Source organism: Protopterus annectens, chromosome 5.part0, assembly GCF_019279795.1.
Source record: "Protopterus annectens isolate FY-2018-M chromosome 5.part0, PAN1.0, whole genome shotgun sequence".
NCBI classification, from domain to species: Eukaryota; Metazoa; Chordata; order Ceratodontiformes; family Protopteridae; genus Protopterus; species Protopterus annectens.
Genome location: NC_056735.1, coordinates 272,356,402 through 272,372,839, shown reverse-complemented (window position 1 = coordinate 272,372,839; position 16,438 = coordinate 272,356,402). Strand labels below are relative to the sequence as shown.

Here is a 16,438-nt window from a genome sequence, read left to right as displayed (position 1 = left end):
GATACCCTAAAACTACCGGGACTCTTTTTTTGCACCTTTGCAGTTTGAGCAGGAATTCCTACATCATTTATGTTTAAAAGATGTGGTACAAAACATCAAATAACCAGCTAGCAGTAAAAGTATTTTACATCATGTCTGTACAAACTTCCCCCCAGCCTTTTCTTCATTTAAAGTTATTGAGTCCATAGATAGTTCTAATCACGAAGCAGTCATCTTAGAAGTAAATACATTTCAAGGAATTGCTGTGAGAAGGAAGAAGTATTGTTATAATAAGATAGACTGTAGTAGTGCAGAGTTTAGCATACTGAACAAGAGCTTGGGAATGGGAATGTGAATATTATACCTTTAGCCATGGACTACAAACTATCCAAAATGTGTAGCAACACTTTGGATAAAAATATTTACATGCACTGTTAAAGATGGCTCTTGCACTAAAATCATTTCAGTGAATTAGAAAATTGAAAGTTCTGGTCAAAAAGAAAAAAAGTGTCATCACCAGATTTTTAAGAACTATTCTTCACATATAAATAAGAGAAAATCTAATCTCAAAATAAATGAAGGAAGCTCTAGTAAAATGGAAAAAAAGCTAGTTATCAGTCAAGATTATCGTGGAGGAATAAGAATAAAGAGGATTATTTTAAATATAAACTAACTGATACAAGGTAATGTGGTAGACCCTCTAGTTGTAAATATTTGTGATCCAAAAGAAATAGCAACTGTGTTTAATATTTTTTTCATAGAAAGATCAAAGTCATGACTAAATCTTATTGTGAAGATGCAATGATCATTGAGAGTGTTCCTGCCCAAATGTAAACTTCAGTCATATAACTCAATTGCTGAACAGTGCTAACAACACCTCTTCTATGATGCCAGATAATATTCCTGCTGTTTAAGTTAGAGTTGTCAAGGATACTCAGTTATAGCTGTTATGCCACCTATGTAAAGTATTGTACTCATGTGTTCCTAATCAATTGAAATAATCTGCTTTTGCTCCAATTCAGAAAATGTTGAGAAAATATGTAGTTAATGCTAATGCAGACAGGATCATATATTATTGGTTTAGACATTTTGCACTGTGGATTCCTTAGACATCTATCTGCTTTATGTAGTATAGTATAATTATATAATTATGTAACTCAAGGAAATGACAGCTGTAGTCGTATACTCAGACTTCACCAAAGCCTTTGACTCATTCCCTCATTCCACCATCTTTTAGCACTTAGAAGGTATACTATCCACTATTATGTATTAAATTGGTTGAAAATTTGTTGAACAGGGATGTATCAAAGAGTAACTGGTACTGGGTGAGCATTCAGCTAGGAGGCAGGTTTTTGAAGGATTGTCCCTGAAGTTTGTTTTGAACCTGATATTATCTAATATAGTGTTTGCACTATTTCCCAGTTAAAACAGTGATGGCTGTCTGAGTATGCCAACAATTATTTATTTATTTAACATTTGTTGACCAGGAAAGTCCGACTGCGATAGAGCCTATATTCGGTGGAGGCCTGGGGAGAAAAGCTCCAGCTGCATGTCTTTGGAATGTGGGAGGAAACCGGAGTACCCAGAGAAAACCCACACAAATGTACGGAGGACATGCAAACTCCACACAGAAGGCACCCAAGCTGAAAATCGAACCAGAGAACCTCATGCTGTGAGGTGACAATGTTAACCACTGCCCCACTGCACCGCCCAGATTGGATACCATCATTACATCAGAAACAGACAAATACAAGTATTTGTTAGAATGGTATAACTGGGCCAAGGCCCTTGGCTTACAGTTTAATTCAAGTAACTGTATCTATATGATTTTCACTACATATTCTTTAAATGGGCACATTATGTTTGAATGACACTCCCCAATACAAGTGGAGTACATTAACAACCTGGGTATAACTGTTAGCAACACTTTTTATTTACTAAATATTCACTTGCATTGAAGAACAAAACTGTGCATATGCCAGCTAGGAATCCATCAACTTTAACTGAACAAGGTACTCATCAGGCCCATTCTTGAATATGATTCAGCATTTTGTGTATATAGCAATACTCACATTAAAAGAAAATGGAAACTAATTTAGTGCCTGTTTACTAAAATGATTCCATCTATACGCCATCTGGTCTATTACACCTGATTAGTAAATCTTGGACTTTTTAGGATGATTATGTATTTGTATGTATGAAGAAAATTTTGTGAAGCATGCCTAGTCATTTAATGACTGCAGTCTGAAAAGTGTGCTGCATTTAGAAATTTACAAGAATGACAGATCTTCTAGGCGCAAGAACACAAGGTTTAAAGTAAATGAGAATGGGGTGAAAAGAAAAGATGGCTCTATTACACAGATTATTCCTAGCACATAGAACTGTTTACCACTTGAGCCTAAAATGGCCAAGAATTTTACTCATTTTAAAAGAAGCTTGGATAACTGGTTAGTGTGTAAAGCCTTTGACATTTGACTCCAAGAGGCAATGTTCCTTGATGGCTTTTGGGCCTGAACACTGGTACATGAAACATAAGACCTTATGAACTGAGTTGAAATGCCTACCGACCAAGTAGTACTTCAGGGAACAGAAGGCCAGCTGTATTAAATTATTCTCTGTCTCTCTGTATGGCTGAATATCTGATGTTATGTGATCCTATCTCGCCTACATTCTGACTGATGGGTTCGGAGCCGATCCCTCGGCTCCGACTCGGCACGCTTATGCCAAAGAGCGAAGTCTCTTATTGGCTGAGCTTACTATATCCCAGGATGCACCACTACCAGTCCCCCAGATCTCGTTTGCCGCTAACTTGCGAAGACGTGGTCTCGAGCTGGCTGAGCTGAGTAGTATTTTTACTAACTTTTTTCTGTCAGAATTTTGCTGTTCTTGTCATAAAAAGCTGTTTTAACGGCTATTCTTCACTTTTGTGTGTGTTTGGAGTTTTGTGAGAAACTTTGTAGTGTGATTGGTTGATTTTGATTTCAGGCCTCCTTCATCTTAGGGCCTTCCCGGTCAGTCAACCCCCCTTAAACCTTAGAGGGTTTCAAAGTACCCTTTAGTTAATTGTTACGGATTGTTTACCTAATTGGCAGCTGTAAACCGATTTTTAGGTAGTGTCAGTTAAATCAGAAAGTCAAGTGGATAGTGTTGTTTTTTCTGTCAGGCATTACCGCTTTTTGCTATAATGTCTCAGAATCCTAGGCCTTGGGCTTTAAAAAATGCACCAAATGTAATTTTAAGATGTCTATCACAGACGATCACTCTCTCTGTGTTTATTGTTTGGGTGCAAAACATTTACAAGAGTCATGCAGTGTGTGTCACGCTTTTTCCTCAAGGGTCCTCCAGGAGAGGAAAAATAAACTCATTCTTAAAGGTTTAATAAAACCCTCCTTTGAAGAAGCTTTGGCATCCTCTCCTTCTCCAGCTGAAAAGAAAAGGGCGGCTCCGACCAGTCCGTCGGATCCGACCGCCAAAAGACATAGGCAGGCTTCTCCTTGGCTCCAAGGACTTGGAGCCGAGGCGGAACGTCTGCCTCGATGCCACCAGTCTCGACTCCTCTGGCTCGGGCCGATGGCTGGGGCATCGAGGCGGGTCACCTTCGGCTCCACTGGTCTCGGAGCCGACAAAGGTTGCCCGCTCAGACACTTCCTCCTCGGCGCCGAAGTCCTCCTCGACACCGATGGAAACTAGTGTGGGTATTCCTTCGGCGCCGATAGTCATCGGGTCGCCTCGGAGCCGGTCCCCTAGCCCTTTGGGGCCGTTGGAGAGGCCATCTCGAACCCGTTCAGTATCCTCTCGATCATCGAGGATGTCGGATTCGGATATAGACAGGGTGCTCCAAAGACTGTTCCAGTCCCCAGTCTTTCAAAAATTTGTTTCGGCTCCGACCCAGTTGGCTTCGGAGCCGATGGCCCATGCCCATGTTATTGCTATTCCTCCTCCGACCGCTTCGGCTCCGTCGGAGCAGGTGCTGTTGGAGCCGGTGGAGATCTTAGGGTCGGCTCCGACCCTTACTCCAACCCCGGCCTTCGGGTCCGAGTTTGGTACACGGACTTCTTCGGCTGGACCTGGGGGTGATATTTCGGGACCTATGCTATCGGTTCCGAGCCTCCCTCTCGGTGCTTCGGCTGCGGGACTTCCATCTGCTATCATGGCTCCGGGGACCGGACACTCCCAGGATTCTGGGGGTCCGGCTTTCAGAGCTATGAGGAGTGCCTTGGCCAAGTCTTCTTCGGCCATCTCCCCGGCTTTACCAGCACCTTCCCTGGGCGTGGAGACTGGGTCTTTGGCAGTTCCCCTGTCCGTAGGCAGCGGAGCCCCTGGGCCTGAGGTTACCCCCATTGGGGGTTCCCCTCCTCCTGAGGGTTCTTCGGAGTTGTCTTCAGAGGAACCCCCAAGGAAGAGATCGTGCAAGAGGAAGCACGTGGACTCCCCGAGTCTATTACATCTGACACTGATCTTGATGATGCGGAGGGGTCCCCGAAGTCGTCCTCGGAAGATGTCTCATTTGCAGACATCTTAGAGATCCTCAAACAACGAGGCGGCTGGATATCCAAACCCCCCTCTGCTGATGAGTCAGTGCTCCTCAAGGCCTTTGGGGCTCAGCCCTCCGCCTCCTGGGTGTCTCCGCCCTTCGACGAGCTCCTGGATTTAGTTTGTCGGAGGGCGTGGGAACATCCAGATACCGTGGAACCAGTCCCTTCTCGTCCTAACAAATTTTTGTCTGCCCCACCCGAGAAGGAGTTCCTGACTAAAGGCGTGGCTGTAGATGCCATGGTGGTGGCATCTGCTACACAACAGGACGTGGCAGAGGCTTCAAGCGTCCGTCCATCCTCCTAATAAGGAGTCTAGGAGCATGGACGGCACGGAAGCGCACCCTGACTTCAGCGGCCTTTACTTTAAGGTCCCTGAATTATTTGGCACATTTTACCAGACTTCAGAGGGATCTGGTCAAGGAGCTGTCAGATTCCCTCTCGGGTAACCTACCTGAGCAGCTAGCCCAGTCGGTTAGCTCTCAGTTGGCTATCCTTACATCAATTTCTAACTCGTCCATGAGGCTCATTTCATATGCGGCCGAAGGGCGGTAGAGCGGCAGGCACAGGCGTGGCTCTCACGGAGACAAGCCTGGCTCCGTTGTGTCAGTTCTTGGAGGCCTTCAAGTCTTCCTTCGCCGACGCTCCCTTTGATGGGTCCTCTTTGTTTGGACCTAAGGTTAAAGACACCCTTACCCGCTGTGAGCAAGAGGGAAAAACTTTATCTGCCGTAGGTGCCCGTTATTCCACTCCCTTTCGGCCTTATCCCAAGGCTAAAGGAGGAGGGAAGATGTGGTTCCATAAATCACGTAAGTTTTTTCCCCAACAGCAGGAAGATTCCCCTTCCAGAGGCAGAGGACGGGGAAATTTTTCTGGGAGACGCCGTCCCAGAGGCGGCAGAGGGCCCCGCAATTCTGGAGACCACGAGTCCTTTCGTGGCTCTTCAGCCTCCCACACCTCATGAGGGATTGCCCGGCTGTGCTGCTCCGGAGCCAATCGGGTGCCGTTTTGCCAAGCACCTAAAAGCCTGGGAATCAATCACTCAGGACAGATGGGTGCTTCGGATCATTGCCGGAGGTTACACCATCCCATTCACATGCTCACCCCCACCGTCCAAAAAAATCCCGGACCCACCACCCAGTCAAAGGGAAATCGCAGCCGCAGAAGCTTTAAAGCTGCTAGAAAAAGGAGTCATCCAACCGGTCCCCGCAGACCAGATCGGATCCGGAAATTACTCGAGGTTCTTTTTAGTGCCAAAAAAGACAGGGGACCTGAGACCAATATTGGATCTCAGCAGACTAAACCAATCCGTCACGAAATCCAAATTCCGAATGGTCACGTTACAATCCATTCTCCCGTTGTTGGAGAAGGATGTTTGGATGTGCTCCATAGACCTCAAGGACGCCTATTATCACATACCGATACATCAGGCGTCCAGGAGGTATCTGCGCTTCAGCCTGGGAGTCAGTCATTTCCAATTTTGTGCACTGCCCTTTGGTCTCACCACAGCCCCCAGGGTGTTCACCAAGTGTTTGGCAGTAGTGACTGCTCACCTGAGGAGTCTTGGATTCCAAGTGTTTCCCTATCTGGACGACTGGCTCCTGACTGCCACCACCAGGCATCTACTAATGGACAACCTCAAAGCCACCATCTCCCTGGGTGCTACCCTGGGAATTACATTCAATTGGTCAAAGTCTGTCTTGCTGCCCTCTCAGCGCATAAGGTTCATAGGAGCAGAGATAGACTCAAAATTGATGTGCGTTTTTCTTCCTACCGAAAGGATCCAAACTTTACAAGGCCAAGTTCAAGCCCTGATTTCAAGATCCAAAGCCCCAGCCAGGATGGTCCTACAAGTTTTAGGTTCGATGTCTGCCACGGTCCTTCTAGTTCCTCTGGCAAGACTGCACATGAGGATTCTTCAGTGGCTATTGTCAACTCAATGGTCCTTTCAGAACCTTCCTCTCAATCATCCCATTATGATTACAGAAACATGCAAACGGGACCTTCGCTGGTGGCTTCAGACATCCAATCTAAATCAAGGAAGCCCCTTTGTTATTCCCTCTCCAGTGGTTACCCTGACGACAGATGCCTCCCAGATAGGGTGGGGGGGGCATTGTCTGGGCAGGTTAGTTCAGGGCTCCTGGCTTCCAGACGAAGCTCTTCTCCACATCAATGTATTGGAGATGAGGGCTGTACTTCTGTCCCTACAGGCCTTACACAAGTTTCTCCCTCAGGGCATAATCGCCATCCACACAGACAACATGTCGGTGGTCTGGTATCTAAACAAACAAGGAGGGACCAGATCTTACCCTCTTTGCAGAGAGGCCATGAGGGTGTGGGAATGGGCTGTAGCTACCAACCGTTTCTTGGTAGCGACCCACATTCCGGGGAAATCAAATATATTGGCAGACAGATTGAGCAGGACAATTTTCTCTCCTCACGAGTGGTCCCTAAACGAAACAGTAGCAGCTCAGGTTTTCAGGAGATGGGGGACGCCGTGCTGCGACCTATTTGCAACACCACTAAACACCAAGTGCAAAGGTTCTTCTCCTTGACTCCACATCAAGGGGAAGCAGCTATGGATGCTCTAGCACAACCTTGGCCAACAGGGCTACTTTATGCCTTTCCTCCGATTCCACTTCTCTCCAAAGTAATTCAAAAAGCTTCTCAATTGGGGTCCACAATGATACTGATTGCTCCATACTGGCCTCGTCAGGTTTGGTTTCCCTACCTGAAGAAACATGCGGTGGACGATCCTTGGACTTTAGATCTAACTCCGGATCTGCTAATTCATCAGTCGGGGCGACAGCATCAGTCCCTACACTCCTTGAAGTTGACAGCTTGGCTCCTCCACTTCGACTTTAGTCAGAAGTCACACATTAGACCCGGAAGTTATTCACATTTTATCTTCAGCCCACAAACCCACCACTAAGAAATTGTACCTCAGTAAGTGGAGGAGGTTTGCTGTCTGGGCTCAACTCAGGGGCTTAGACCCTATCACTGCTCCAATTCCGGAAGTTTTGAAATTCTTAACATCTCTGTTTAATCAAGGATCTTCTGTCTCTACTATTAAAGTCCAACTGGCGGCTATCTCTAAATTCCACGAATCCATGGATCCTCCATTGATGAGCAGCAGACTATGCAAAACTTTCATTAAAGGTGCGGGCCTATTAAGACCCCAGTTTTCATCCTGCGCCTCCGTGGGATCTTGATTTGGTGCTTCGGCATTAACATCTTCCCCTTTCGAACCGGCTGCTACATGTGAGTTAAAATATCTGTCTTGGAAAACTGCCTTCTTAGTTGCAATTACTTCTGCAAGAAGAGTTTCAGAGCTTCAAGCTCTGTCTATCAAACCACCGTACTTGATTTTCCACAAGGATAGAGTATCACTTAGGCCTAATCCATCTTTTGTCCCAAAGGTCTGTTCTAATCTCTGTCTCCAACAATCTCTAGAGCTTCCAGTTTTCTTCCCAAAATTCTCCAATGAAGCAGAATACACTTTCCATAAATTGGATGTTCACAGGCAATTGCGTTTCTATTTAGACAGGACTCAGCAATTTCGTAAGTCAGACCAGTTGTTTGTGTCCTTCTCAGACAATAAATTGGATAAAACCATCACAAAAGCTACTATTTCCAAATGGATTAGAGATTGTATAACTCAGGCTTATTCTTCTTCGAATAAGCAACTTACAACATCTATCAAAGCTCACTCTACCAGAGCTATGGCGACTTCCATAGCTTTTCATTCCAAACTCGCTATATCGGAGATTTGTGCTGGCTACTTGGTCCAATCCGCACACTTTCATTTCCCACTATAAATTGGATGTGGCATCTAAAGGGCGAGCATCATTTGGTTCCACGGTACTCAGGAGTGTTTTCCAGTGAGCCACCCAGGATTCAGGTGCTAGGGACGCTGTCCCATCAGTCAGAATGTAGGCGAGATAGGATCACATAACATCTTTTAGTTATGTACTCACCATAACTTCAGATGTTTGGGATCCATCTCGCCTACATTCCTAATACCCACCCTCCTTCCCCCTGCCTTGGAGATCAGAAGAGATTGAACGGTTTGAGTTCTACTGTTTTTATCTTGTTTCATCTGACGATGTTATATAATCAGAGCGTGCATGTGTGCATGTATGCGGACAAACTAGATCTGGGGGACTGGTAGTGGTGCATCCTGGGATATAGTAAGCTCAGCCAATAAGAGACTTCGCTCTTTGGCATAAGCGTGCCGAGTCGGAGCCGAGGGATCGGCTCCGAACCCATCAGTCAGAATGTAGGCGAGATGGATCCCAAACATCTGAAGTTATGGTGAGTACATAACTAAAAGTTTTTAGTGTTACTTAATTTTCTGGTGATATAGCACACACTGGGGTCTCCTCACCTTGAATGTCTTCAGACAATACTGTCCCCAAACTTACCTCTTAGGCATCTGTACATAGGGTAAATTTGTTATTAAAATCAGAAGTCAGTAATAGTAGTCCAGAGCATAGGATTTTTTTTAATTCATTAAATGCTCTTTCTGCCTCAATACACCATTGCAGCTTGACAGGGGTGATCCTCTTTCATAACATCTGTCAAAGAAAAGGCAGTAGTCACAAAATTAGGCACAAACTTTCTGAGGCACCCAGCTAGTCAAGAAAAACATTCACCTGTCTTTTAGTGGAAGGGACAGGATAATATTTTTTACATCTGTTTTCTCTAGTTGTGGTCTTACCACCCTTCATCCTGTAATTTATCCTAAGTATATTGTTTCTAGCATATCCAGTTTACTTTTTTTAACATTTACAGTCAAGCTTTCCGCTTTTTATGGATATTATTACAGCCTGCACTTTTTAATGAAACATCCAATGTGAAGTTGTTCTATCTCACTGTTCATTCTTACTGATGGGTTCGGAGCCGATCCCTCGGCTTCAAGTTGGCCAACTACAAAGCTCGAGGTTTTCAAATAGCTCGAGGCCAAGTCCTTATCCCATGATGCACCTAGAGCTACCTCTGATCTAGTTTGCCACTGCAACAGATGGTTCTCGCTAGCTCGGGCCAGTAAAAAGCTTAACTTTCAATATTTTCTGTTATTATTGATACCTTTCTTATAAAAAGTAGTTCTACTTAGTTATTAAGCTCTTATAGCTTTCTGTGTGTTTCCCCTAAATTCCCTTGATGTGCTTTTATATATTAATATTTGGCCTCGTTTTTTTCTTAGGCCTAGTTTATCTTTACTGTTTAAAGACTGTTTAAATAGTGACTTTCTGTCACATTTTTTCTTACAAATAGTTAAATTGTTAAATATTTAGAGTGTGTGTTTAGATAGTGACCTTTTTCCAAACTTAAGATAATTAGAGTTTGGTTGGTGTGTTTCTATAGAAGTTAGCTTTGTTATTCCATTTAAATAGTGACTTTCTGTCACAGTTTTATATCTGCTTAGATAAATAGCGTGTGTTTGCCCAGTTAGCCATAGTTGAAGGCTTGTGTTTTTGTATTTAGCCTGTATTTAGAAGGCTTATTATTATTATAGTTTATTGTTGTTGAGCGTGTCTAAATTTTTGTCGATGGCTGATGACAAGGACAAACACCCTAAGGCAGGGTTCAAAAAATGCCCTAAATGTGGGCAGAAAATGTCTGTCACTGACAGTCATGTCAATTGCGTTTATTGCTTAGGAGCTCTACATTTGCAAGAAACCTGCTCCATATGCCATTCCTTTTCTTCTCGGGTTCTCCAAGAGGGAAGGAGGAAACTCATTGATAGGGGTGTATTGAAACCTTCTTTCCAGGAGACTTTGAGTGACCTGAATGGATCTAGTAAGTCCTCAAAGTCTTCCAAGACTTCCATGGAATCAAAAAAATCTAAAATGTCTGTGACATCGGCTCCACAGGTCTCGGAGGCGGCTGTCTTATCTTTTCGGAGCCGGTCCCCGGTTTTAGAACCGGTATCCGAAATTCCAAAATCTCCATTATTATACTTGGTACCACCATCGATCCAATCATCTCGGTCTTCCATTAGCCTTTCAGATTTGGATGTGGATCGTGTGGTGCAGAAGCACTTACAGGCACCAGCCTTTGCAAAATTTTTATCGGCTGCGACCCACGTGGCATCGGAGCCGAAGACCCTTATGCCAGCTACAGCTCTTCCTCATCCGAGCCATACTAGTCCTTCGGAACCAGAGGAGTCAGACATGTTGATTGTGGAGCCTACAGAGCCAACGGCTGCTCCAGTGTCTTTGGCTCCGTTCACTCTGATGTCCTCGGCGCTGATTGAGGACTCTAGGAGCCGACACTTTCTGGTTGGGTGCGGGGAGGATAGTCGGACCGACTTGTTGGTTCCGACACTGCCTCTCGGGGCTTCGGCTCGGATGAGCTTGGCTCCTATCTCTGGCTCGGAGCTCACTGTCCCGGTGCTGGGGGTATTGACGGTTTCCTCAGATCCATCACTCCCTTCGCATCAGAGCAGGGGTGCCTTCGAAGCCATGAGGAGAGTTATGTCTCCTAAGACATCCTCAACTTCAGGTCCGACTTTTTCAGCCCCTGAAGTGCTTGTGTCTGCTTCTGCTTCACAGATTCTGACAAAGTGTAGAGACCCAGAGCCTAAAGAAGCCTCATTGGGTGGCCCATGCTCTTCCGAGACCTCACCAGAAGCTCCCACTGATGAGGTTCCCAGGAAGAGAGTTTGTAAGAGGAAACATCTAGACTCCTCTCAGGAGTCTCTAACATCTGATACTGACTTGGATGAATCAGAAGGGTCCCCACGGCCCCCCTCTGAGGATATCTCATTTGCTGAGATACTAGAAATCCTTAGGCAGAGGGGTGACTGGCAATCCACAAACCCTACTGAAGATGAGTCGGTTCTCCTGAAGGCTTTCGGGTCTCAGCCCTCCACCTCTTGGGTGTCTCCGCCCTTCGATGAGCTTCTGCAGCTGGTCTCACGAAGGACGTGGGAGTCTCCAGACACCATGGAGCCTGTCCGTAGGAAGCCTAATAAGTTTATCTCTGCTTCCCAAGACAAATCTTTTTTGACCAAAGGTGTTCCAGTTGATGCCATGGTGGTGGTGGCAGCCACCAAAAAGGAAATGTCAGAAACTTCCTCTTCTATCCATCCTCCTAACAGAGACTCCAGGATCATGGATAGATATGGGAAGTGCACTTTTAGTTCAGCAACTTTTGCACTCCGTTCGCTCAACTACTTAACTCATTTCACGAGACTGCAAAGAGATCTCCTTAAAGAGCTGGGAGATACTCTTCAGGATACAGTAGCTGCAGGAGCTTCAGACAAAGTTGCTTCCCAGCTTGCTACCCTCAACTCCATTGTTAACTCGTCCATGCGCCTCCTCTCTTATGCAGCTGATGGAACGAGTAGAACAGCGGGTACAGGAATTGCTCATAGGAGACACTACTGGATGCGCTTGTGTTCCTTCGTGGAGCCCTTCAAGTCATCCCTTGTGAATACCCCTTTTGACGGCTCATCTCTTTTCAGGACCGAAGTCAAGGAAACTTTGACCAGGTGTGAGCAAGAAGAAAAGACTCTGTCTGCCATTGGAGTCCATTTTTCCACCCCTACCAGACCCTATCCCAAGGGTAAAGGGGTGGGAAAATGTGGTTCTGAAAAGCCAGAAGAGCCTTTCAGGACACACGTGGTGAACCCCCCCCTCCAGGGGCAGAGGAGGGGGCAATAATGGAAAAGCCACCCTCGCGGCAGAGGTCCACAAAACCAGGGTGTCAGAGATCACTTCTTTGGGAATCTCTACCAGTGCTCCTGAAAGGAGGCCCAACTGCCCTACTCTTGAGGCAGTCGGGGGTCACTTATCTTTGTACCCAGATGCCCGGCTCTAATAACAAATGACAACTGGGAACAAAGTATCATTTCAGGATACTTCATTCCTTTCGTCACACCCCCCTCCACTGACAAGGAAAATCCTGGACGTTCCACCCAGTTACAGGGAACAAGCAACAGTAGAGGTCCAAACATTGCTACGAAAAAGAGTCATCCAATCAGTCCCAGCAGACCAGACAGGATCCGGAACTTACTCAAGATTCTTTTTAGTTGCAAAAAAGACAGGGGGACTGGAGACCTATACTGGACCTCAACACGTTATAGTAATCTGTCAAAAAAGAGAAGTTTCGGATGGTCACGCTTCAGTCGATACGGCCCTTCTTAGGAATAGACAATTGGATGTGCTCGATAGATCTCCAGGATGCTTACTACCACATAAAAATGGCCAGACCATCCAGGGATCATCTGCGCTTCTTGCTGGGAGACAATCATTACCAGTTTCCAGCCCTGCCCTTTGGTCTCACTACAGCCCCCAGAGTGTTCACCAAATATATGGCAGTGGTCACGGCTTACCTGAGATGTTTAGGATTCCAGGTGTTTCCATACCTAGATGATTGGCTTCTCACTGCCACCACCAGGCATCAACTCATTCAAGCCAGGGACTCCACTCTGTCACTCTGCAGCCAGCTGGGTATTACAATAAAATCTTCCTTGTCGCCATTGTAACATATCATTTTTTTTTTCGGAACGGAACTGTACACCACCACTGCCACGATAAGACTTCTAGTAGAAAGAGTCTTACTACTCTGTCAACAGCTCCGCATTCTGATATCCAAAAACAAGGCTTCAGCATCAGAAGTTCTAATGTTGTTAGGTATGGTGGCAGCTGCAATTCTGGCCATACCGCTGGGTCGTATGCAGATGCGGATACTGCAGTGGCTGTTGTTCACTCAGTGGTCTTACCAAGAGCTTCCCATGTCTCACCTGATAATGATTACAAACTCCTGCAAAAAGGATCTTCAGTGGTGGTTGACCTCACTTCATGTCACGATAGGACGTCCCTTTGTTTTACCCCCTCCAGCGGCCATAGTGACCACGGACGCTTCCCTGATAGCGGGGGCATTTTCAGGGAAGGACAGCCCAAAGCACATGGACCGATCAAGAGACACATCTGCATATCAATGTCTTAGAGATGAGAGCAGTACTTTTGGCATTGCAGTACTTCCAGGACTCTCTTCCTCTGGGTACGATTGCGATTCAGACAAACAACACGTCAGTGGTCTGGTACTTGAACAAACAAGGAGGAACCAGGTCATATCCCCTTTGTCGCGAGGCCTTAAGAGTATGGCAGTGGGCTATATCCACCCAACGCTTTCTGTTAACAATGCACATCCTGGGGAGAGCCATCGTGATAGCAGACAAGCTGAGCAGTGCAATTTTGTTGCCCCACAAGTGGTCCCTCAAGAAAGAAATAGCAGACAGAATATTCCACGGGTGGGGCCAGCCTTGCTGCGATTTTTTTGCCAGCCACATGAACACGAAATGCAGAAGCTACTTTGCCCTGATTCCCCCTCCGGGAGAATCCCCAAGGGACACTCTTGTTCACAATTGGCCTCCGGGTCTCCTGTATGCATTTCCACCAATCTTGTTGATACCCAAGTTTCTACAGAAATCAAAAATTCTGGGAAGGACCATCATTCTAATAGTCCCTCATTGGCCTCATCAGATTTGGTTCCCCTTCCTTCGACTTCATCTTTTGGAGGATCCTTGAATTCTGGACCCAGTTCCGGACCTTCTGACACACTCGGGGAAACTTCATCCCTCTCTGCAGTCCCTCAGGCTGACAGCTTGGCTGCTCCAATTCCCATCAAAGCCAGGTTCCATAACCTTTCCAATGAGACAAAGCAAATCCTCTCATAAATCCTCTACAAGGAAGCTATACCTTAGCAAATGGAAAACATTTTCTATATGAGCATCTAAAAACAATATAGATCCTTACCAAGCACCTGTGGCCTCTATTTTACAGTTCTTGACCATGATTTTCAACAAAGGAGTGGCAGCAGCAACTGTTCAAGTTCAACTTGCTTGCATTTTTAATTTTCATCTTGGATTCAAAGGATTGAATATTATGTCACACAAATTATCCAAAGCCTTTCTCAAACGGACTTTTCATCTCAGACCACCTGTGAAATCTTCCTATTCCCCATGGAATCTAAATTTTATGCTTTCCCGCATTATTCTTCCTCCATTTGAACCATCTTCCTCATGTGACCTCAAATTTTTGTCATGGAAGACTATTTTTTTAGTAGCTATTACTTCTACCCGCAGTGTCAGAGCTTCAAGCTTTGTCCATTAAACCTCCTTACTTGATTTTCCATGCTGACAGAGTCTCACTTTGAACAATTGGAGACGAAACACAATATGAAAACTGATAGGTGTGGTGGTGGTGGAACCACCAAGTGTGGCACTTGTCAACAGTGTCAATACATTATAGATGTTCAGGATATTATTTTGCAAAATTACAACCAAACAAGAATTATTTTTCAGAAGGGGAATTGTAGGTCACAAAATTTAGTTTATTTGGCCACTTGTTCGCACTGCCCCTGCTTTTATGTAGGGAAGGTCGTCAGATGTTTACGTAACAGGATTTATGATCACCAATATAGTATCAAGAAACATGATGATAATAATGCATTATGGAAACATTTAAATGAGAACAAGGACTGTTCAAATTTTAAATTTGGTATTTTAGAAGTGGTCAAGTGTAATGTGAGGGGGGGGACATAAAAAAGATGGTCAGTGATAAGGAAGTCAGGTGGCAAATTAGATTAAATGCATCAGCATACCCCGGAATCAATGAACATATTTCTATTAAGCCCATTTTAGACAATTCAAGATAGTTGTTTCAGTAATGTTTAAGTTTAGGAAATTCAGGGGTTAAGCATATATGTGGAATTAACGCTACATTCATTATTGTACCCTTACAATGACACATAAAGGTTGTTTTATTTATACATACATATATCTTTTTAAGTTAAATGTGTTTTTTAAGTTAAATGTGTTTTTTTAAAAACGTATAACATTTTAATATATAATATTCAACTCAGATAGGTGAGCCTGTGAGATTGTATGCTTAATTCATTGGAAGGAATGTGAATTTAGCACTAGCACTTTAAATTTCATTTGATGTGAGTCAGGTGACGATTTTTAGTATTTATAAGGGAGCAGAAATTATGTATTAATTGTTCTGATAAAGTCTTTGGTAAGATGAAAGCGCTCAACAGATATTTGTAAAAGAAACTTTTCGTGTTTATATTATTGGACTGGTGTCGTGCTGGTGCTTATCGGAGTGTTCCTGGGACAGCTTGTGTGGCTTTTCATTTTCTAGTTGACTGTTCTCAGTTCTTTTATTAATACTTTTGCCTTTTAGATCATATTTCCTTTGGAGACAGAATAGATAAAAAGAACATGTACACATATTATTCTAAATGCCATAACTCTTGGTCGAGATTGGACTTCTTTTTAATCGCAGAGACACTAACAAGAGGGGAAATAAAATACTCCATGGAACCTAGGTTCCTGTCAGACCATTCACAGATCTCACTGAAAATAAATTTAGATAGCAACACATCAAAGAAACATAATAAAGGCAACTGGTCCCTAAACTGCAATCTACTCGCAAAGTCTGATGTGATAAAAGAAATAACGGTAATACTATCAGAACTAGATAAAAATATGATGTCCTCTAATATTCCATACGACATTCAATGGGCAGCATGTAAAGCGATGCTTAGAGGTATACTACTCCAAAAATCTTCCTACTACAAAAAAGTAATGAAGGAAAAGGAGAGTACATTAACTAGTAAGTTAAAGGAACTAGATAGGAAATCTCAGATAGCACAAAGCTCAGATCTAGAGAAACAAATTAATAAACTACAAAAATAATTATTTGACCTACATCACGAAAACTATTCACTGCAGGAACTAAAATCAATAGCTAAATACTCTGAGTGGGCACAAGTTCCATCTAGAACTTTGGCGAGGATAATTGAAAATAGACAGGAAGCCTCTAGGATAACCCTACTTCAATATCAGGACAAAATATTCAAGTCTGATATGCAGATTATAGAAGTATTCCAACAAATATACACAGGGATAT

The 16,438-nt window shown here is 44.3% G+C and overlaps 1 protein-coding gene across 1 annotated transcript in view; it reads left to right on the top strand.

Moving 5' to 3' along the window:
* LOC122802575 (heat shock transcription factor 2 binding protein) overlaps positions 1–16,438 on the top strand; it is a 1,640,599-nt gene that overhangs the window by 1,508,775 nt on the left and 115,386 nt on the right. The window lies entirely within an intron of this gene.